A 23,530-nucleotide genomic window follows, 5' to 3' on the forward strand; every position below is an offset into this window, starting at 1 on the left:
TTTTTTTAAACCTTTACATCCCACGACTCCCGAACACTTCGCAGGGGTACGAGAATTAAACCGCCCCCCGCCCCCACCCCAGACTTGACGTTGTTCAAATGACGTCATGTTATGTGATCGTCTTGTCACTGACGTAAGTAACATTTGAGGGATCATCCTGTGTAATTCTGTCTGGGGGCTTTCAACTGCGCACCCGTTCTTGACAAACGTTTTGCTTAGAATACAATATGCTGTTTGGGCATATTTTCTTCATAGTGTAATTTATATTAAAGCCGATGGCATTATTTGCAGAGTCTCTGCAGAAAGTGCCATTGACTTTAACAGAAATATAATTTTATATTTATATATATATATATATATATATATATATATATATATATATATATATATATATATATATATATATTTATATTCATATATATATGTGTGTGTATGTATAGGCCTATATATATATATATATATATATATATATATATTTATATATATGAATATATATATATATATATATATATATATATATACATAATTTATGTATGTATGTATGTTTGTATATACATACATATATACAAAATAGTGATCACGCTGTAGAAATGTTGGCAAGGTTTAAATATTCTGCAATCGTATCGTACTCATTATATATCAAATATATGCTGTACATATACAGTATAAATATATTACTTGTTCAGGTTCAATCCTCCCTGAACGCTAATAACTTTCGGTGAAAACTAAGTACTGGTAAAAAGCCGGCACAGTAGTTTTCTTTTCAGAAAACTAAAATTTATTTATAAAAATATACTGGCCATAAACTGTAAATGTCAGAGAGCTACGAGCATAAAAAATGAAATATTTTACATGTATGCAAAACCACACCATCAAGAATCATCGTAAAGTGATGTGGTGTCCAAAAAGCTGACATATATATAACATTCAACTATATTCTATTGAAGATGCAATTTATCCATGTTTTTTTTATGGGGTACAAAAGAAATGTATAGTCAATATATTTTTATAAAAAAGTAAATACATTTTTGTTTTCTGAAAACTATTGTGACGGCTTTGTCTGTCCGTCCGCACTTTTTCTGTCCGCCCTCAGATCTTAAAAACTACTAAGGCTAGAGGGCTGCAAATTGGTATGTTGATCGTCCATCCTCCAATCATCAAACATACCAAATTGCAGCCCTCTAGCCTCGGTAGTTTTTATTTTATTCAAGGTTAAAATTAGCCGTAATCGTGCTTCTGGCAACGATATACGCCAGCCACCACCGTGCCGTGGTTAAAGTTTCATGGGCCGCGGCTAATACAGCCTTATACCGATACCACCGAAAGATAGATCTATTTGCGGTGGCCTTGATTGCGCCGAAGAAACTTCGGCCCATTTTTTACTTGTTTGTGCTAGATTACAGAAACCCTAGACATGCTACGATAAACTAAAAGTATTCCGGTTGAAAATGACACCCAAATGATTAACTTAACTTGAAAATTATGTTGGCAGACATTTTTCCAATAAAAATAGTTAAGTTAAAGTCAAAGTCCTCCTAGGTCTCTGTAGGCCCCTAGGGCAGGCGCTGATCTCCTGATTTTTAGGCCAACAGTCATTGGGGGACATGTCCCAATGCCTATGACACGTGGCCAGTGTGTCGCTAGGCCCACTGTTTAACTCCCCAGACTGAGGGCAGGTACCTATTCTCCTACTAAACCTCTCAGGTTTTTTCGGACCATTAGGTTGACGGGCTGCCGGATTTTTGCAGTGGCGCGATCCGAGACATCAGTGAGCGGTGGGATTTGAACCCCAGCCCTCTCGACTGGTAGCCGAGAATCACACCACTGTGCCATCACGGCAGCGTAGTAGGTGGAAACACGTCAGCTGTCGGGATTGAGGCTGCCGTGACTTTTATCCTACCTGACTGCAACCCAACAAAATCGACCAACTACCAGGCACATAACTCATTGCTTTATTCCTCACACCGTTGGACTGTCGTGCAACTGGAACTTCAGAAGTTCAAGCGAAGGTGCAATGCATTACTACCCTAATGCTGTTCTCCTTGCATTTTAATGCATTTTTATCTATTTGTTAATTTATCAATTTATTTTTTCTTTTTTAGTAAGTGAGTGGGATCTCTTCTTTCTGTATTTCTCTTTAACTTCTCTTACTGCTTCCTAATGAACACTTTACTAATCTCTGGAAGCTTGAAGAATTTCAAGTCAATGGATCCTTTGGTGGGCTTGTTCCCTATGACTATGGTTCGTCTTCTAAATAATAATAATAATAATAATAATAATAATAATAATAATAATAATAATAATACCCATTATGTCAACAAAAACACTCATTTTCCCAGGAAACTCATGTTAAACAAGTAATACAAAAATACTTTAATGGATGTTATTCTCCACAGATACAAACATGCAGAAAACTAAGTCACAAACAAATCGTACATAAAAAATATCAGAGAGAGAGAGAGAGAGAGAGAGAGAGAGAGAGAGAGAGAGAGAGAGAGAGAGAGAGAGAGAGACTGACTTTGAAAAAATGGCAGCTTTCCCTCTCAGTCTTCAAAAAAAAAAAAAAAAAAAAAAAAACGGATTCTCACTCATACAGGCAAAAGAACCCAAAAATAAAAATATAAAAACGTAAACTTCACGGTTTAGCCCAGTACACATCATTCCTTTAGCATCACTTTCCAATGCCAACACATCTTTTGTCGGAACCCAAACCGCGGGAGTTTATAAAAATTAACACAAAGATTTAACTCTTCTCCCAAAAGTATCAGGTTCCCATGAGAATCTCCACACAGCGCGCGACTGAATTTCCTATGGCATGAGAGACGATATTCTGAAGAAGCATTCCGCACACTGACTTGCACTGTTGCCAGTCAGTTTATTTTTACTCGACTCTAACTATGTTTACATTCCCAGGGGTTACTGTTGACCGTCATCGGTCTCGAGAAAGATTAAAAACTGCAACGGAACTAGGGTCAAGCAGTGATGACTGCGAGAATATCATATGAGAAGGTGACCCCTTATTCTTCTCCAGGCGAGGAGTGATTCGCCTTTTTGCGGTTTGGGCAACTATTGGGTAAATAATAATAATAATAATAATAATAATAATAATAATAATAATAATAATAATAATAATAATAATAATAATAATAATAATAATAATTCAGAAACGAATCCATAGTTATGTATGGGTACAAAAATATTTAAAAATAAATCTATGGAAAGAGCTTTCGGGAATCTGTTCGATTCCCCTTTTGAAAAAGGGAATCAAACGGATTCCCGAAAGCTCTCTTCTGCACAGATTTATTCCTGAAAAATATATTTGTACCCATACATGACTGTGGATTCGTTTCTCCACTTAAGACTCATGCTTCTGTACTCTTTTTTTTAACAGTAATAATAATAAATTATGATGATGCTTATGATGACTGTTATGATGAAGACGTACTAAACCAAATCCACTTTTCATTTCCGGACAAATAAGCGCAAAAGCACAAGGCAACCCTTTCCTCTGCTTTCAAGCACAGAGAAATCTATAGAGAAAGCAATTTCGGGTTACAATTTTTCAGATGCTTCTCAAAGGCCCCGTAGACGCAAGGATACCGCGAGCTTTCTCGCGATTAGAAATGGCGAGTTTCCAGAAGCGTCACTGGAATGTCTAAAAAGACGAGACAGAGATGTCAGAAGGTAGAAAGAGAATATGAAAGTACAGTAAAATGAATAATAGAGGTTGAAGCCTGAGGCAAAAAGGACGCTGCAAAGATCCTTAGGTAATGCCCACAGCGCACCACGTGAGGTGCACTGAAGACTATCCCACGCCCCTACGGGGAGCCAAAGGTAACGAAAATGTATAACACATAAAACGATTGAACAATAGACGAAAGAAAAGATACAAGGCAACGCATTGGGACTTAAGGAAAAATGTCAATCATTATAAGTTAATTTATCCATACAAAAAAATTAAAAAAGAAACATACAAAAACACGCAATTCCCATCGACGAAGAACCACCCATTAGCCCTACAGCTCACTGCCCGCCTATATCGTCTGCATACCCACCCAGGACCATCATCCTTGCCTAAAGGAGGTTCCCTCGCCTTCCTGAAGGTACTACGTCAGAAGCAGAACCGTCCGCGGTAAGGAAAACCAAGGAAAACCTTGAGGCGACCACGCGTTGTCCTCCGGGCACAACCTAACAACCTTGCCAACGGTTGGCAGCTGGGAGTCTTTTGCATTGCACGCCTCTCTCTCTCTCTCTCTCTCTCTCTCTCTCTCTCTCTCTCTGTACAAAGGGCTACGGGCTGACGCAGTCGAAGTTGCAGCCTTGTTTTGATTTGGCTCTACTTTTATTTATGAAGTAGATTTATGTATTTCAAGTTATACATTCAGTATTCAGCGTCTCCTTAATGTCTTTGCCCATTACCGAGGCGGTATAACTTCAACTTGACTCTGCTAATCGTTCCAAGGAGTATTCCTTTGCCTAGATCCCTCAATAAAGCGACAGTGACAAAGGAAGGGTGGCTGTGGAGGTCACTGGGTACAAAGGAATGGAGAGGAGAGGTAATTGTTACCAACCGCATCCAATCGTCAAACGTAATTAAATAAAAATATGAAAATCAAAACGGAAATTCCTGTAAGAGCTAAAAAAACACAGTCACTAATTCCGTCACCGCCATTAGAAATCATAACCAGATAAAGGCGGTCGACAAGTTAAGACTGAAAACGTGTTGTGCATCTTGGAAGAGGTTTATATATACATATATATATATATATCATTCCTAGTTCTCTCGTGAATGGTCAAAAGAGAGGCAAAAAGAACGCCAGTACTCGTCTCTTACCACATGCTCATAAAACCGAAGGGAGGACCCGCTAGCCATATCCTCGGGTCAGAATCTCAAAGGTATCCTTGTCGAGGGTCGAAAGGACTGCGTAGGAAAGAGGGAGTCCTTTTCCAATCCCCCGCGGGCGGAGAGAACAGAACATAGGCAAAAGACACTCGAAAGCAAATCTCCTTAGTCTACGGCAAAAGTTTTAAAGACTAAAGATACCCATAAACTTATAGCTGGGCACAAATCACTCATTTTATGGATTCTTGAAGGTGTAATTGCATCTGCAGATCAATGGAAATTCGTCTATTCTAAAAAAAAGAGAGTAACTAAAGCAAAATGTGTAAATTGTCAGTTGAGAGGGATTACGCTTATGTAAAGAAATGCCTGTTTAAACTGTGTTGATGTATACTGTAACCGTATTGTAAATATTGTGATTGTAAATAATGTAGGTTAACCCTTTCAATAAAAATTAAAAAAAAAAAGTAAAAATAAAAGAAAACACGCAATATATACTAAAGGGTAAAAAAAATTCTAAAATGTAAGAAAAAAAAAGGTTAATTTCTTGTCAGCAAAATTATAAACCTTATCACTGTCTGAGGGCTGTTACAATTCTTAACAGACATCGGCTTCTACCGGTAGTTCAATGAACTGTTAAATATCATACTTCAGGCTCGTTACACGGTCTTAATCAATGCCTAACTGCTCGTCCTTTTGATTTTATGGTCTCCAAAAATAAAACTTCATCACGCAAAGAAATAACACAAGGATTTAGATACTTTATAAATGGTCCAATGCTGTTCTTTTCAAACATTAAGGTCTTACTCAGCTCCACCTAACTTTGAAAGGTCCTGCAGCTGTCTAGTACAGAGAGAGAGAGAGAGAGAGAGAGAGAGAGAGAGAGAGAGAGAGAGAGAGAGAGAGAGAGAGAGAGAGAGAGACTTCTCTCCTCTAGCTTCCATCCATCTCCAGAATTACAGCTGTAATGAAAAGTTGATTTACTTGACGAGTGCAAAGGAAATATCATTTGACATCAACATTAAATTTCGGTAAATAAACTGCTATAAAATATTAAAAAAAAGCCTCATTTTCTTAACACAATGTTCGTAACAAATTTTCAAAACAGGTGAAGTCTTGAAAATTGATAAAATTTCACAAGTCCTCTACAGAACAGCGTCACGTTAAGTGTACACCACCTTAACAAATGCGTGATTCTATTATTATTATATTTCTAAGTTTCTTGTTATTCTTGGTATTCTTACTTCCTGTTATTACTGTGTTTAATATCACTGTAGAGTTTTACCATTTTCAATATTCGTATTTAGCCTTCTGGACCTGACCACCTAAGGACCCCAGATGGAAATTTATCGTTCGCAATCTGTATTTTTTATTGTTATCATTTTTAATTGGTTTCTATTATTCCCCATATAATTACTGTCATTACGATTATTATGAATTCTATTTTTCCTACTTCTTCAGCAACTGTGTGGATATTGCAGATTATTATTTTTGTCATGTTACTTTATGTATCTAGATTGTGTGTATTGTATTTGTATCTTCCACGTATATGGCCCTGAGCCGCAAGAAAGATTATTATTATTATTATTATTATTATTATTATTATTATTATTATTATATATGTGCATATGCAATCACAAACATTACGCCACGTAGGCTAAATGATAACTGGGTGGTCTAAGTCACAATGTATCGGTCTTTCTAAACCAAAGGCCACGGTTTGAATCCTTGGCCATCGTTCAGGCACTATTGAATTATAATTTCTCTTGGATGTCATTTATTCCCACGGTAAAATTAATTCGATACTGAAACTTCATATGTGGTTTAGTATTTGAAACGATTAAAGTCAAGCGAATAATTGACGAAACTGCTCACACACACACACACACACACACACACACACACACACACACACACATATATATATATATATATATATATATATATATATATATATATATATATATATATATATATATATATATATATATATATATATATATATATATATATATATATAATTTTATATACTGTATATGTGTATATATATACATACAAGTGTGTGTTTGTGCACGTTTACTATGAATACACACATTCTCCCCAGATACATATATGTGTATATATATACATACATATATATATATATATATATATATATATATATATATATATATATATATACATAATGTTTTATATAATTTGAATAGCCCATTATATTTTTGGCAGCGAGGTGCGCGCAAGAGCCACAATAACAAGAGCAACAATAAACAAAAAAATGTATTCATCCAACACCACTCTAAACATTCAGCCAGGCCTAAGCCTTCAAACAGTATTCAGAATGCCAACAACTGTGTCTGGGTTGCCACAGGTAGAATATGAGCCAAGAAAAATGGGAAGAGAGAAAAATGGGCGTTGCTTCTTTGGTCGTCTTTTGTACGGGCAACAAACAATAAGCCATTGGTGACCGAACAAGGGGCGCATAATGGCCACCAATCCCAGGACACGGACCAAAGATAGCACACACACACAGAGAGAGAGAGAGAGAGAGAGAGAGAGAGAGAGAGAGAGAGAGAGAGAGAGAATATAGGAAATGATGCACGAGGATCTACAGGTGAAAGAGTTGCACTAAGAAGCAACACTGGAGAGGTTGAACAGAGAGAGAGAGAGAGAGAGAGAGAGAGAGAGAGAGAGAGAGAGAGAGAGAGAGAGAGAGAGAGAGAGAGAGAGAATATATGAAATGATGCACGAGGATCTACAGGTGAAAGAGTTGCACTAAAAAGCAACACTTGGAGAGGTTGAACAGAGAGAGAGAGAGAGAGAGAGAGAGAGAGAGAGAGAGAGAGAGAGAGAGAGAGAGAGAGAGAGAATATAGGAAATGATGCACGAGGATCTACAGGTGAAAGAGTTGCACTAAGAAGCAACGCTTGAGAGGTTGAGAGAGAGAGAGAGAGAGAGAGAGAGAGAGAGAGAGAGAGAGAGAGAGAGAGAGAGAGAGAGAGAGAGAGAGAGAATAAATAAAATGAAGCACGAGGACCTGCAGGTGAAAAAGTTGCATTAAGAAGCAAAGGCCAAGCGCTGGGACCTATGAAGTCATTCAGCGCTGAAACGGAAACTAACAGAAAAAAGGTTTGAAAGGTGTAACAGGAGGAAAACCTCGTAGTTGCACTATAAACACTTGTTAGGAGAAGGTGTAAAGTAAGATGGAAGAAAGAGAATATGAACGGAAGTACAGTAAAAGGAATGAAAGGGAGGGAGGGGGGGGTAGTTCCTCACTGGCCGGGTTGGTGTCGTTCTCGGCAAGCACTACGCTGGGCCCACGTTCGATTCTCCGACCGGTCAGTGAAGAATTAGAGAAATTTATTTCTGGTGATAGAAATTCATTTCTCGTTATAATGTGGTTCGGATTCTACAATAAGCTGTAGGTCCCGCTGCTAGGTTAAAATATGATATACTTGACTTTGCAACTAGAGGCTGAAGGGACCCTACAAAGAACTCTAAGTAATGCCTACATTGCACCGCGTGAGGTGCACTGACACCACTATCCCCCTATGGGAGGGGAGTTGGAGTGGTTGGACAGCAAAAGACCTAGAATATGTAGGAGACGAAGCACGAGGATCTAAAGGTGAAACAGTTGAACTGAGAAGTAAATAGTTGGAGAGAGAGAGAGAGAGAGAGAGAGAGAGAGAGAGAGAGAGAGAGAGATTGCAATCATCTTATTACAGTTCTTGCCTCTCGACTGAGAGATACATAATAGAAGTTACCAAGGGACATTTTCAGGCTGTGGTCAGAGGCAGAAGTTGCCCAGTTTCACTGGCCACGGAGGTGGGGGGTTCATTACCAGAACCATTAAATGATCCTCCATTACGTGAAGAGCAACTAGAGTAAAGCGTGTAGAATCGATAAAAAGAATCTTGAGAGAAATAAATACACCGTGAGGCTAAGAGAGAGGCCTTTTTAACCACTGCCAAAATTCCTTTAAGGAAGGAGAGAGAGAGAGAGAGAGAGAGAGAGAGAGAGAGAGAGAGAGAGAGAGAGAGAGAGAAGAAGAAATAAAATGAAGCACGAAGATCTACAGGTGAAAAAGTTGCATTAAAAGCAACGCTTGGAGAGGTTGAACACACACAGAGAGAGAGAGAGAGAGAGAGAGAGAGAGAGAGAGAGAGAGAATATAGGAAATGATGCACGAGGATCTACAGGTGGAAGAGTTGCACTAAGAAGCAACACTGGAGAGAGAGAGAGAGAGAGAGAGAGAGAGAGAGAGAGAGAGAGAGAGAGAGAGAATATAGGAATGAAGCACGAGGATCTACAGGTGGAAGAGTTGCACTAAGAAGCAACGCTTGGAGAGGTTGAACAGAGAGAGAGAGAGAGAGAGAGAGAGAGAGAGAGAGAGAGAGAGAGAGAGAGAGAGATTGCAATCATCTTATTACAGTTCTTGCCTCTCGACTGAGAGATACATAATAGAAGTTACCAGGGACATTTTCAGGCTGTGGTCGGAGGCAGAAGTTGCCCAGTTTCACTGGCCACGGAGGTGGGGGTTCATTACCAGAACCATTAAATGATCCTCCATTACGTGAAGAGCAACTAGAGTAAAGCGTGTAGAATCGATAAAAGAATCTTGAGAGAAATAAATACACCGTGAGGCTAAGAGAGGCCTTTTAACCACTGCCAAAATTCCTTTAAGGAAGGAGAGAGAGAGAGAGAGAGAGAGAGAGAGAGAGAGAGAGAATAAATAAAATGAAGCACGAAGATCTACAGGTGAAAAAGTTGCATTAAGAAGCAACGCTTGGAGAGGTTGAACACACACAGAGAGAGAGAGAGAGAGAGAGAGAGAGAGAGAGAGAGAATATAGGAAATGATGCACAGGATCTACAGGTGGAAGAGTTGCACTAAAAGCAACACTGGAGAGAGAGAGAGAGAGAGAGAGAGAGAGAGAGAGAGAGAGAGAGAGAGGAATGAGGAGAATTAGAATGAAGCACGATCTACAGGTGGAAGAGTTGCACTAGAACAACAGGTGGAGAGGTTGAACAGAGAGAGAGAGAGAGAGAGAGAGAGAGAGAACAGAGAGAGAGAGAGAGAGAGAGAGAGAGAGAGAGAATAAATAAAATGAAGCACGAAGATCTACAGGTGAAAAAGTTGCATTAAGAAGCAACGCTTGGAGAGGTTGAACACACACACACACAGAGAGAGAGAGAGAGAGAGAGAGAGAGAGAGAGAGAGAGAGAATATAGGAAATGATGCACGAGGATCTACAGGTGGAAGAGTTGCACTAAAAGCAACACTGGAGAGGTTGAAGAGAGAGAGAGAGAGAGAGAGAGAGAGAGAGAGAGAGAGAGAGAGAGAGAGAGAGAGAGAGAGAGAGAGAATATAGAAATGATGCACGAGGATCTACAGGTGAAAGAGTTGCACTAAGAAGCAACACTGGAGGTTGAACACAGAGAGAGAGAGAGAGAGAGAGAGAGAGAGAGAGAGAGAGAGAGAGAGAGAATATAGGAATGAAGCTTGAGGATCTACAGGTGGAAGAGTTGCACTAAGAAGCAACGCTTGGAGAGAGAGAGAGAGAGAGAGAGAGAGAGAGAGAGAGAGAGAGAGAGAGAGAGAGAGAGAATAAATAAAATGTAGCACGAAGATCTACAGGTGAAAAAGTTGCATTAAAAGCAACGCTTGGAGAGGTTGAACACACACACAGACAGAGAGAGAGAGAGAGAGAGAGAGAGACAGAGAGAGAGAGAGAGAGAGAGAGAATATAGGAAATGATGCACGAGGATCTACAGGTGAAAGAGTTGCACTAAGAAGCAACGCTTGGAGAGAGAGAGAGAGAGAGAGAGAGAGAGAGAGAGAGAGAGAGAGAGAGAGAGAGAGAGAGAGAGAGAATAAAGGAAATGAAGCACGAGGATCTACAGGTGAAAGAGTTGCACTAAGAAGCAACACTGGAGAGGTTGAACAGAGAGAGAGAGAGAGAGAGAGAGAGAGAGATAGGAAATGATGCACGAGGATCTACAGGTGAAAGAGTTGCACTAAGAAGCAACGCTTGGAGAGGTTGAACAGGAGAGAGAGAGAGAGAGAGAGAGAGAGAGAGAGAGAGAGAGAGAGAAATAGGAAATGATGCACGAGGATCTACAGGTGAAAGAGTTGCACTAAGAACAACGCTTGGAGAGGTTGAACAGGAGAGAGAGAGAGAGAGAGAGAGAGAGAGAGAGAGAGAGAGAGAGAGAGAAATATAGAATGGAGCACGAAGATCTACAGGTGAAAAAGTTGCCTAAGAAGCAACACTGGAGAGGTTGAACAGAGAGAGAGAGAGAGAGAGAGAGAGAGAGAGAGAGAGAGAGAGAAATAAAATGAAGCACGAGGATCTACAGGTGAAAAAGTTGCACTAAAAGCAACACTGGAGAGGTTGAACAGAGAGAGAGAGAGAGAGAGAGAGAGAGAGAGAGAGAGAGAGAGAGAGAAGCACGAGGACCTACAGGTGAAAAAGTTGCATTAAGAAGCAAAGGCCAAGCGCTGGGACCTACGAGGTCATTCAGCGCTGAAACGGAAACTAACAGAAAAAAGGTTTGAAAGGTGTAACACCATAAACAGTTGTTATGAGAAGGTGTAAAGTAAGATGGAAGAAAGAGAATATGAACGGAAGTACAGTAAAAGGAATGAAAGGGAGGGGGGGTTGTTCCTCACTGGCCGGGTTGGTATCGTTCTCGGCAAGCACTATGCTGGGCCCACGTTCGATTCTCCGACCGGTCAGTGAAGAATTAGAGAAATTTATTTCTGGTGACAGAAATTCATTTCTCGTTATAATGTGGTTCGGATTCTACAATAAGCTGTAGGTCCTGCTGCTAGGTTAAAATATGATATACTTGACTTTGCAACTAGAGGCTGAAGGGACCCTACAAAGAACTCTAAGTAATGCCTACATTGCACCGCGTGAGGTGCACTGACACCACTATCCCCTATGGGAGGGGAGTTGGAGTGGTTGGACAGCAAAAGACCTAGAATATGTAGGAGACGAAGTACGAGGATCTTGGGAGGTTGAAACAGTTGGACAGCAAAAGACCTAGAATATGTAGGAGACTACGAGGATCTAAAGGTGAAACAGTTGAACTGAGAGTAAATAGTTGGAGAGAGAGAGAGAGAGAGAGAGAGAGAGAGAGAGAGCAATCATCTTATTACAGTTCTTGCCTCTCGACTGAGAGATACAAAATAGATAGGTATTTAAATCACACTGATGAAATTATGTTCAATTATAACCTAGCGAGCTGAAAGGCAACTTCCCAGTCCAACGGTTCACGACAGAGCAATGTCAAATCAAAGACTAATGGCTCCACCTTTCACGCAGGAAACAGGACATTTCCCACCCTGTGGAATGTTATTCATCATAACCTCTGTTCCCCTTAGAGGGGGCGAGCACATGAAACACGGTCAGTCATACAGGTCTATGCGATGTTAAACAAACAGTTAAAGAACATTAATGGTTTTTATTACGTGGACAATTTACGAACACACATGATCCGTACTGCGCAAGTGACGAGAGCGGCTGAATTGGGAGTTGGAAGAAGACGGTCTGTCTAAACGTAGTTTATGACTGACAAGCTATCGTTTCTATACGGAATAAATATATGGATAAACAGTGCGACATATATATATATATATATATATATATATATATATATATATATATATATATATATATATATATAATGTGTGTGTGTGTGTGTGTGTGTGTGCGTGTGTGTGTGTATATATATGGATACACAGTTAAATATTATATATATACAGTATATATATAAATTTATATATATCTATATAATTATTTATATATATACAGTACAAACACATATATATCTACATACATGTATATCTATGTATGCACGCAAGCAGACTAAATCGCACACACACAGCCTGTCGAATCTCACGCACACAATCATAAGCTCCTGACACGCACAGGCAAGCATGCACGCAACAACAGTCCACTGAAGGAAATAACGCATCGCTAAAAGCATCAAGGGAACCGTTACTGTATAACACCGGTCACTCCACCTCCAATGACTCTCCACGTGGGTAATAATCGAATCCATCAACCTGGATTCGAACGTCTTTTTTTATCGTGGGTGGCGGCGCGTCTAGCGATGGGGAACACAAACTTACAGTTTCTTTTGAACTGAAAATTTTGTTTCTATATTTTGAAACCAAACTTTCTCTTTTTCTAAAGGCAAACCAAGGGGCAGAGTCTGCTTGCTTCGTCTGTTGTGGTCGCGTAGTGGAACGGAAAGTAGAATTTAGGCTAAAAGCCTAGCGCTGGGACCTATGGGGTCATTCAGTGCTGAAACGGAAATTGGGAGTAGAAAGGTTTGAAAGGTGAAGAAAACCTCAAAGCAGTTGCACTATGAAACAAATGTTAAGAGAGGTTGGATAGCAAGAGAATATGAATGGAACTACAGTAAAAGGACTGAAAGGAATTGCAGCTAGGGACCGAAGGAACGCTGCAATGAACCTTAAGCAACGCCTACAGTGCACCGCATGAGGTGTACTGACGGCACTATCCCCCTTACGGGGCCCCCTTCATAATGTCCTCGTGCAAATGTTGCACCTCTCCCTCCACAATCTCGAAAGCTAAAACGTTCACTTCAAGGCAATTTTTCTTGTGCGGTAAAACAAATAATTAGTTTTTATGATATATTCAGCGAAACCTACACTGCCTCGTCCGTGTGATTTCTTCCTCAATCTTCTCCTTCCGGCGTTGTCCATTTTTTTTTTTTAAGGAAGGACAGCAGGCTTTCCATCCAGTCGACCTTTACGTCAAATAAGCCCGCAAAATGTTGTTCTCTAAGGGGCCACAAGAACGTCGTTTCTCATTATGAAATATCTTGTTCCATCGCAGATAACAGCTATACAAAGCAGGCTGTTAAGGACGTTTGAATATTTCATATATATTAATAGTAAACAATGGCTTATTGGTCATATTTGCATGAAAGCTACGTCAATTTAGGTGCGTCCTCACTACAGAAAATCACGTCACAAACACGCGTATATATATCAAAGACAAGTTGAAAACAAGTCAATGACCGTAATTGTAGCGCAAATCTTGACGAATGCTGAGCAGTCTTTAGGGAAGCACTGGTTATGGCTGCAAATAAGTTGTTAACTTCTATACAAGTTGTTTGAGACGTTTGTGCGAAAAGTTTTCGATGGAAAACTGCAGTATCTGTAACATTTTCGAAATTGAGATATGCCACCTATCGGGCTCGCGAAACACTAATACGCAAGTCACTGCAGTTTCAAAACGATTCTTCAATGCTTTATTTAGGGGGTCCCTTTTGCAGTATCTGCAAAATCAGTAGTGAGGCAAGGGAGTATCTACCGTTCTTCTCAACTTTGTATTGTTGCAGATACTGCAGTCTTCCATTTTAGGGCAGTATTTATGACGTGTTTCCTTAATAATTCTCAGTTCAGTCTTCAGAGACGTATATGCATGACAAACAAGAGGCTTCAAAACTAATTTGTAAATCACTTTACAGTTTTCAATTCAGATAACTTAATTACTGTACTGCTGTAATGCACTTCAAAACCACACTCGATCTTCAATCACCGAAGTCGGTTACATCAGCGAAAAAATAAAATACAAACGACGATTAGACGTTAGGAAAAAGAATGCAGGAGGAGGGATGACAGATTGGAAACCAATCTTCAGTTCCTTGGTCCGTGTACTACGGCGTTTCCTGAAGCTCAGCGTAAAAAAATATTCCACACCCTATCACCTGGCTATCCGTCGCCTCTTCGGGGAATAAAAGGAAAAAAAGGGGAAAAAAAAGGATCACCGATCGCGTGTGATGGAGCAATTTGTCACGTGACTGTGGCTGTTTCCATCGTTTGCAGGGGACGCATACCATCACGCTAGGCAGAGGCAGACGCAAGCAGATCCACAGTTTTCTGTACAGCATATAATCAAGGACACCGAATATAGATCTATCTTTAGGTGGTCTCGGTATAATGCTGTATTGAGCCGCGGCCCATGAAACTCTCAGCCCGCCGTTGTGGCCTGTCCTATATAGTTGCCAGAAGCACGATTATGGCTAACTTTAACCTTAAATAAAATAGAAACTACTGAGGCTAGAGGGCTGCAATTTGGTATGTTTGATGACTGGAGGGCGGATGATCAACATACCAATTTGCAGCCCTCTAGCCTCAGCAGTTTTTAAGATCTCAGGGCGCATAAGAAAAGTGCGGATGGACAGACAAAGCCGTCTCAATATTTTCTTTTACAGAAAACTAAAAATATTGGTCTCAGAGTGCGTCCACATGTCATCAACACACGTCGCCACCTCATCGCATACATATCACAAACAGGTTGAATATAAGTCAATGACTTATTGGTAGTCCTGACCAGTGCTTCAGAAGATTGTCCAGCAATAGCCAAGGGTTCGTTCTTCACTTCCGGTCGATGACTTATCCAACCTGTTTGTGATATATATATATATATATATATATATATATATATATATATATATGTGTGTGTATATATATGTGTGTGTGTGTGTGTGTGTGTGTGTGTGTGTGTGTGTGTATGTGTGTGTGTGTAACTGAATCACGAAAATATGGAACGTGATGTATATGTTATGTAAAGGACTATAAGTCGAAAGGCCTTGCAGCACTCCATTGTTTCTCTTTATTCCGTGGATTTTGTCTTTATTTATATATATAAAACTGTATCGACTAACAGGTGTATAACTGTTTGGCTTAAAAAAAAAAAAGGCGCCTTGCTGGGTTCAGTGGTCAAGGACTGGCCAATAGTTTCATTAAATCTTTTAGGATCAAAATTGAGAATATAACTGTGACTTCTGTTGAAACGCCGAAGCAGATTAGTGCTGAACGTGACGGGGAAGTGAGACTATCGACATTTAATGGCATTGATAATGATTAAGTTATTAGGGTACAAGAAACGAACTGAGCAAATTGAATGGAATGCAGAGTTTAGGCCAAAGGCCAAGCACTGGGACCTATGAGATCATTCAGCGCTGGAAAGGAAACTGAAAGGTGTAACATTAGAAAAACCTCACAGTTGCGCTGTGAAATAACTGTTAGGGGAGGGTGGATAGCAAGATGAAAGATAAAATGAAGGAACTGATCAAATGATCTGATACTAATATCTGAATTTGCCATTGCAGAATATTTTCCATGCCTTATTGTCTGAGATAGTGGTAATTATTAAACGAGTTTTGAAAAAAGCACTAGGTTATCAAAACTCAAGGCCAATCAGTCATTCACGTCCAAAATTACAGAAAATGATTCTAGAACAAAGCTATTCACCCGGAAAGAGTAAATGCTTGACCGGATACTCAGTCAGCTTATAGGCAATTATTGTTCACGCTCTGCTGTAAATTACCTATTGAATATGATGGATGAACCTAGATGTGGTGTACCCTGGTTTTACTTGATCTTAGTGCGGCTTTTGATACAGTTATGCATGAACTACTTCCAGGTGACTGAAGATTCCACTGGGAAGTGTTGTTGATGCCTCTGGGTGTTATTTGGAAAACGACTTGCTGAACACAAAGCCTTGTAGACAGACTGGAAACTCATCCTTGTAGACAGACTGGAAACGCATCCTTGTAGACAGACTGGAAACTCATCCTTGTAGACAGACTGGAAGCGCATCCTTGTAGACAGACTGGAAACTCATCCTTGTAGACAGATTGAAAACACATCCTTGAGACAGACTGGATGAACCTTGTAGACAGACTGGAAACTCATCCTTGTTTTAGACTGAAAACGCATCCTTGTAGACAAACTGAAACGCATCCTTGAGACAGACTGGAAACTCATCCTTGTAGACAGACTGGAAATGCATCCTTGATTCCAGACTGAAAAGCATCCTTGTAGACAGACTGGAAATGCATCCTTGTAGACAGACTGGAAGCGCATCCTTGTAGACAGACTGGAAGCGCATCCTTGTAGACAGACTGGAAACGCATCCTTGTAGACAGACTGGAAACTCATCCTTGTAGACAGACTGGAAACGCATCCTTGTAGACAGACTGGAAATGCATCCTTGTAGACAGACTGGAAGTGCATCCTTGTAGACAGACTGGAAACTCATCCTTGTAGACAGACTGGAAACACACCCTTGTAGACAGACTGGAAACGCATCCTTGTAGACAGACTGGAAACTCATCCTTGTCGAGAGACTGGAAACGCATCCTTGTAGACAGACTGGAAACGCATCCTTGTAGACAGACTGGAAACTCATCCTCATAGACAGACTGGAAGCGCATCCTTGTAGACAGACTGGAAGCGCATCCTTGTAGACAGACTGGAAACTCATCCTTGTAGACAGACTGGAAACTCATATTCATCTTTTGGAACATTCAGCAGACGAGTACCTCAGGGAGGGGAGCTAGTCCCAATCTGTTTTGTCTATACAACATACGACAACGGTTCGAGTTCAAGTAATGGGTGAATGAAACCCACTTTTATTTCACATACGACATCGAATATACAAACGACAAACTAAATAATGTTCTTACCAGTGTCAGGGAATGGATGACGATTGATTAAGACTTAATGAATATAAAACTTAAGAATATTCATATTTCTGAAAAAATTCCATGCTGTTGGACTTAATTTATCTCTAGGTACTCATATCAGTAATGTTGTAAGGGCTATTGGACATCATCTGAAACATACTGCCATGTTGAAAATATCTCGATTGGTGTTCTGTTAAGAAAATTATTATTTATTGTCTCAAGTCATCTTGACTGGTGTTCTGTTAAGAATTATTTATTGTCTCTGTCATATAATATTTTGATTGGTGTTCTGTTAAGAAAATTGTGATTTATTGTCTAGGTAATATAGTGGACCACTACAATTCTCTTATTATAATCTACTAAGATACAACTCAGGAAGCTGCAAAATATACTAAATACTGTGTTAAGAACAAGATTGTTCCTGCGTTGTTTGAGTTGCACTAGCAACCTACCAAAGTTAGAATAACGTTTAAAATATTTTATGACTCGCCAATCTTCCGATTTGCAGACCCAAGATTGCACCATAAACTCCCACTAGATATTTGGAGGATTGAAATCATCAAGTACTTCAAGGAAAAAAATTAAAGAATTCATTATTTTCTGAGTGTGATGATAGTATACAGTAGATCTGACAATGAGCATGGCGTACGCCGTAGAGTCATCGAATGCCTGCTATCTATGAAAATAAGTCGAATGAATCTTCGGAGGCCACGTCTTCGGTGTAATGGGACTAGATAAGGAGCTTACTGCGAGCAACTAAAAATTAAAATCTTTCCATGACCCAATAAACACGTCATGAACACACGTCGTAACTTTTAACAAAGACTTCGCAAACAGGTTGAATATAAGGTAACGGGTTATTGGTAGTTCTAACCAGTGCTTCGTGCGATTGTCCAGCATTCGCCAAAGTTCGTCCTCCACGTGCAGTCATCGACTTATTTTCAACTTCTATGGGATATGGATGCGATAAGTTGCCAACTCGTGTTTACGACATGTTTTACTTCATTGTGGATGCACTTTAAGAGTGCAATGATAACCTGGAGGAAGCTACTTCGTTCTCAACCGTCACTGAACACAGCGAAATATAGGTCTAGATACGTTCCTTGCAAACGTTTCTTCCAATAGGTGCCACAGAATTCTAAAAAAAACTTCCGGCTATTTCCGTGTATCTATACAAACGACTTTCTTTCTCTCTTTGCCTGATATTTCTCCAAAGCTCACACGAACCTTAAAAATCAAGTCTCAATAAAATGGTTTATATTCACTCCATGTATTCAAGGTAAAGATAAAATATCACAGGAAGTTCTAAATTTATGGCCTTATTCGCTGGGTAGAACACGGCGCACAATTTCAAGGAAATACAAAACCACGAAAATTGCCGTGGTTCCTTTACTGTGGTACACGTGCCCCTGAAGGCATAGAATTGTGAAGGTTAACTCAGGGGCTTTGTTCATTTCAGTATGAAGTTCATTATTAAGAATTTCAAAATTCGGGTTCGCATTCCGCTTCAATTTCAGTATCATTACCTTTGTCGTGAACTGACTCAGATGACACAAAGGTGATTAATAGGCTCATTTACTTCAACATAGGTCTAAGGATGACATGGGCAAAAGAGATATATGGGATGAGACTGAACTGCTGTTTGGATGTTAGTGACAGGAGAGTGCACAATGAATAGCAAACAAAATAGATACATAAATAGAAGAGAAACTATGGATTGTAAAACCTATAACACCAGAGCGCTACTCCTAAGCCCTAGACTAACCATAATTAAAGGGTTAAGAACAACTAATTCAAAGTGTTTTATATAATACTTCAACAGACGTTTAAAACTTATGGGTCATCTCGGTGTGAATTTGCTATCCCCTAATTCACTGACATGCTTTATAATCTTTCACAATGTACCTTCATCAGCGTCATTTCCTCAGAAATAAGACATACGGATCAGGACTCCAATTCCTCTGAGAAATTGACCAAAACTATATTCTAGCGCAGTTGATACCTTAGCCTTTTATTCATAGCAGTACTTTCTTATTTGCGGCGTTGCAATAAGCCATATTAGACTTTTATGTAGTACGATTTGAGGGCCTTTCGGTTATAGAGTTTCCTCATTAATGATGTTTCAAAACACGTTCACTTGGAATTCATGTAACAGATATACGTTAGAGACCGCCAGAACTCGTGAGCTTTCTGCGCTCTACGACAGTGTCTGGCCTAATGTACGACACTTTTATTAACTTTCTGTTCCCTGAGATGCCATGTGGGATGTTAGTTCATTCAATCGCAAACCAAGCAGTTTCCAGCTATCACTAAGAGCTCCTACTAGCTCGCAAAATCCTTCATTCTCATGTACAACAAAACAGAATATACAATTTAGGCCGAAGGCCAGGCGCTGGGACCTATGAGATCATTCAGCGCTGAAAGAAAAACTGGGAGTACAAGGTTACAAAGGTGTAACAGGAGGAAAACCTCGCAGTTGCACTATGAAACAATTGTTAGAAAAGGGTGAAAAGTAAGATGGAAGAAAGAATATGAAGGGAGGTACAGTAAAAGGATGCATGCTCATGTAGCTTCCTACAACATAAAATTTACATAAAATTAAGGTACACGACCGAGTTCCATGACTTTAGTAATTCAGCAAGAAATTCTGGTACCCAAGACTATGCAGTTACGTTTCGGAGAACGTTTACTGAGATTGGTAGAAGAATAGACGAAAAAAGTGCAAAGGTTTTCTAACTATTGAAGTAAAGCCACTTCGCAAGTGTGGTCTAGTGTTAGGTACGACCTCCTATCACTATACTCTTTTTTTCCCCCCGTCTACACTTTTACCTTAAGAGTTCAAAAGTTTCTCGGCCAGTGACCTATAGTTTTCTTAACCTTTCATACCTCAATACCTGTTACTTTACAAAAGCTCTCATCTTTTTTGTCTGCTCAGAAAGATACTCATTAACAAGTGCCGTCCAGCACACTTAATATGTTTTGCATACCGTCAAATATGTGAGCTCTGTGCAGACCACTTTTAACATTCACAAATTGAATATCATTCTTTATAAACAACCTTAAAAAACTGAAAACTTTACAATCTTCTCTTTTCGTGCGTTAACTAATAAGGTACTTATCTTGACTTTTTCATGTGTAAATTTACGGTATATTCCCTCGAAAAAACGGTTCAAGTCGACAAGAAAGATTCCCTTTATATAAGTCTAGTAGCTGAACAGACTTGGCAGGTATATACTTTCAGTACAGTTTCTACGAGGCCCACTGAACGGGCTGTCATGTTCTGTCACATTCCTCGGCTAACGCTTACACTTGCAATATTTTCACTCTTTCATAGGAGGGTCTAGTAGTGGATCTTTCAACTTGCCTACCAAGTAAGTAGTCTCCTCCCATACTTTAAGTTTCTTTCTACCTCCTCGTATCAACACGGTTACCTTCCGAGCCTTCTTTTCACCTGCCGGTTTGTGGAGCCTTAATAGTTCTTCATCCACAAACCTCCCTTTCTCTCTCTCTCTCTCTCTCTCTCTCTCTCTCTCTCTCTCTCTCTCTCTCTCTCTCTCTCTCTCTCTCCACGGACACTAGACGCACTATGTAACTCGGAACAGGTCGAGCTAGACCAACCAAGATCCTCATTCTCCCCTTTTAATATTCCCCCAAATGAGAAGACTTCCCACGGCAGGTTCTTCTTCCATTGTGCTGAACTTTTAATATTTTCCCACAATCATTTCATTTTCACAGTTGAGTTGTCGCTAATAACGTGTGGATGATAGTGCTGCACAATGGACGTCTGCATGAATAATTTCGAGGTATGTTATGCACACTAACTGGGCATAAACTATAATGTATATACATATATATAATATATACATACTGTATATATATGTGTGTGTGCCTGCGCGCGCGCGCGCGTGTTCAATGTACGTATCGACTAAGGTAATGAAGTAAAAAAATTGAAGAGGCTATAATCAAGCCCTTTACTCTCATCCGGATCAAAACTTGCTGTAACAGAGAGAGAGAGAGAGAGAGAGAGAGAAACAGAGAGAGAGCGAGAGAGAGAGAGAGAGAGAGATAAAGTCGCAGAAACACACATATATAATATATATATATACATATATACATACACTGTATATATATCATTTGGGAACTTACAAAAGCAATACCTAAAATTGTCAGGGTATTGCAGCGTCAACTGACCTAATGTATTTTACTGCTTTAATTCCAACCTGTGAACCCAATAATTTAAACACTTTGGCAATGCTGACTAATTGACATAACTCACTAAACTGTTTTGTTCTCAGAGTAAATCATGACTATGTAATAAGTAACAGTGTGTTCTATAACATTCAGGTATGCCTTTTACTAATATTGGACCCCAAGCTGTCATTTAGTAATGAGCAATTATTTCCAAAAACCGTCACTCAAAACACTGTCAAAACCTCTCTCTCTCTCTCTCTCTCTCGCTTATAAAAACAACCGTAACTTTTACGCACATCCACAACGGTCTGTGGACTAAAACCACTGTTCTCACCGTGCTTGCATAATTAACATAGTTTTACCCCCAAAAACATTCCAAGGTTTTATCAGCCCTCTTTTTTTTTTATTAAACGCGTCTAAAACATTCTATATCACCCAATCAAATAATACTGAGATATAAAAACTGCATTCATTATTGCCTATTTCAATATTCATTTTTACCCCTTGTATAAACAAACGCCAATGCCATCATTGCACGTGAAACCAGAGAGATTTTACATTTTGTAGGCTACATTAAACGCCGATTCTTTACCCTAAGTATATACAATTCCACACAAGTAATACGAATTATCAAAACTATAATAATCATAAACATTAAGACTTCTGCAGTCTTTAATCAATCGATAAAACGGTCGTCAGAACTCGTAGGCCTACGAGGTTCGTCCATCAGTGCGAACCAGTTATATATTTTTTTTTTTATCTGAACCAGTTATATTCGATGACATCGCAATACGAAGGTCACGGTAAATACAATCGTGACAAGAATTCGGTTTCGTGTTTATTGCACTGACGAACTTATTATCAACTGAAAAAAAAATTCCCCTTCGGGTAACACACATGAAAATAGATTATTTCCGAGGCAGGGCGAATTGGATATTAAAGGGCATTTGTAGTTTAATGCTTGTATATGAATCACGGCGATGTGATAAAATTCATGTATAATATATATATATATATATATATATATATATATATATATATATATATATATATATATATATATATATTATATACAGTGTATATCTATATATATACATATATTTTATATATATATATACATATATATACAGTATATATATAAATATATATTTATATATAGTTTTTTACTATAAGACCTAAATAACTTACATTACATTAATTCTTTACTTAACAACTCGCGCAGTAAAATTCATGTATAATATATATATAACATTATATACAGTGTATATGTATATATATACATATATATATAATATATATATACATATATATACAGTATATATATAAATATATATTTATATATAGTTATCTTACTATAAGACTTAAATAACTTACCTTATATAATTATTTCTCTTAAATTTCAAAAAAAATATATAATTTAGGCCTGAACCCCAGCATGTAAGGGCTTGAAACAACACCATTATCAAAAGCTACCAATTTTTTACACCTGGCATGAAAATATGGAAATTCATATACATATAAAAATCAGCAAAGTGTCAAACGTAATATAATATTTAATAATAATATTTTCTCTCTTGTAACATACCTGTTTCACTCGAGTCAAAAGCTTTTCAGTCTCGCATCCGAAAAGAAAGCGCCAAATCCCATTATCATCTCTGCATTCGACTGTAGATCGATTTGGTCGGGCGCCTAATACGGTTCCGGTCGATTTTTAATATTCACTGCCGATCAAATACGTCGGTTGGGCCAACTTATTTCACATCCCACTACAAGGTTTTTCAATAATCGGTCTTGGGTTCCCTCTCCGACACACAGTACATCACTGACATTTTTCGGTCTGTTCTCACCTGCTTTCTGCCACCACACGCTCACGAGGTCCCTGAAAGTGTCGTTCAAACTCTGCCTGTGAAGTTTTTTAACTCACGGAAAACCTGTCTCGTTAATGCAAAGTGATGTTTTTGGGTTATATATGAAGGTTATCACGTGG

The 23,530-nt window shown here is 39.0% G+C and overlaps 1 protein-coding gene across 9 annotated transcripts in view; it reads right to left on the bottom strand.

The window, feature by feature from the left end:
• Positions 1–23,530, bottom strand: part of LOC136853358 (uncharacterized) — a 302,232-nt gene that overhangs the window by 272,868 nt on the left and 5,834 nt on the right. For 7 of the 9 annotated variants that reach the window (XR_010857433.1, XR_010857435.1, XR_010857432.1 and 4 more), the window contains exon 1: positions 23,129–23,367. The exons of 1 other annotated variant lie outside the window; for it this stretch is intronic. The gene's annotated coding sequence lies outside the window, so the exon portion shown is untranslated. Of the gene's footprint in view, positions 1–23,128; positions 23,368–23,530 lie in introns of those variants that run through there. One more of the 9 variants, XR_010857434.1, reaches the window with a different exon arrangement.

The sequence above is a fragment of the Macrobrachium rosenbergii genome, chromosome 27 (genome assembly GCF_040412425.1).
Source record: "Macrobrachium rosenbergii isolate ZJJX-2024 chromosome 27, ASM4041242v1, whole genome shotgun sequence".
In the NCBI taxonomy this organism is placed as follows: Eukaryota; Metazoa; Arthropoda; class Malacostraca; order Decapoda; family Palaemonidae; genus Macrobrachium; species Macrobrachium rosenbergii.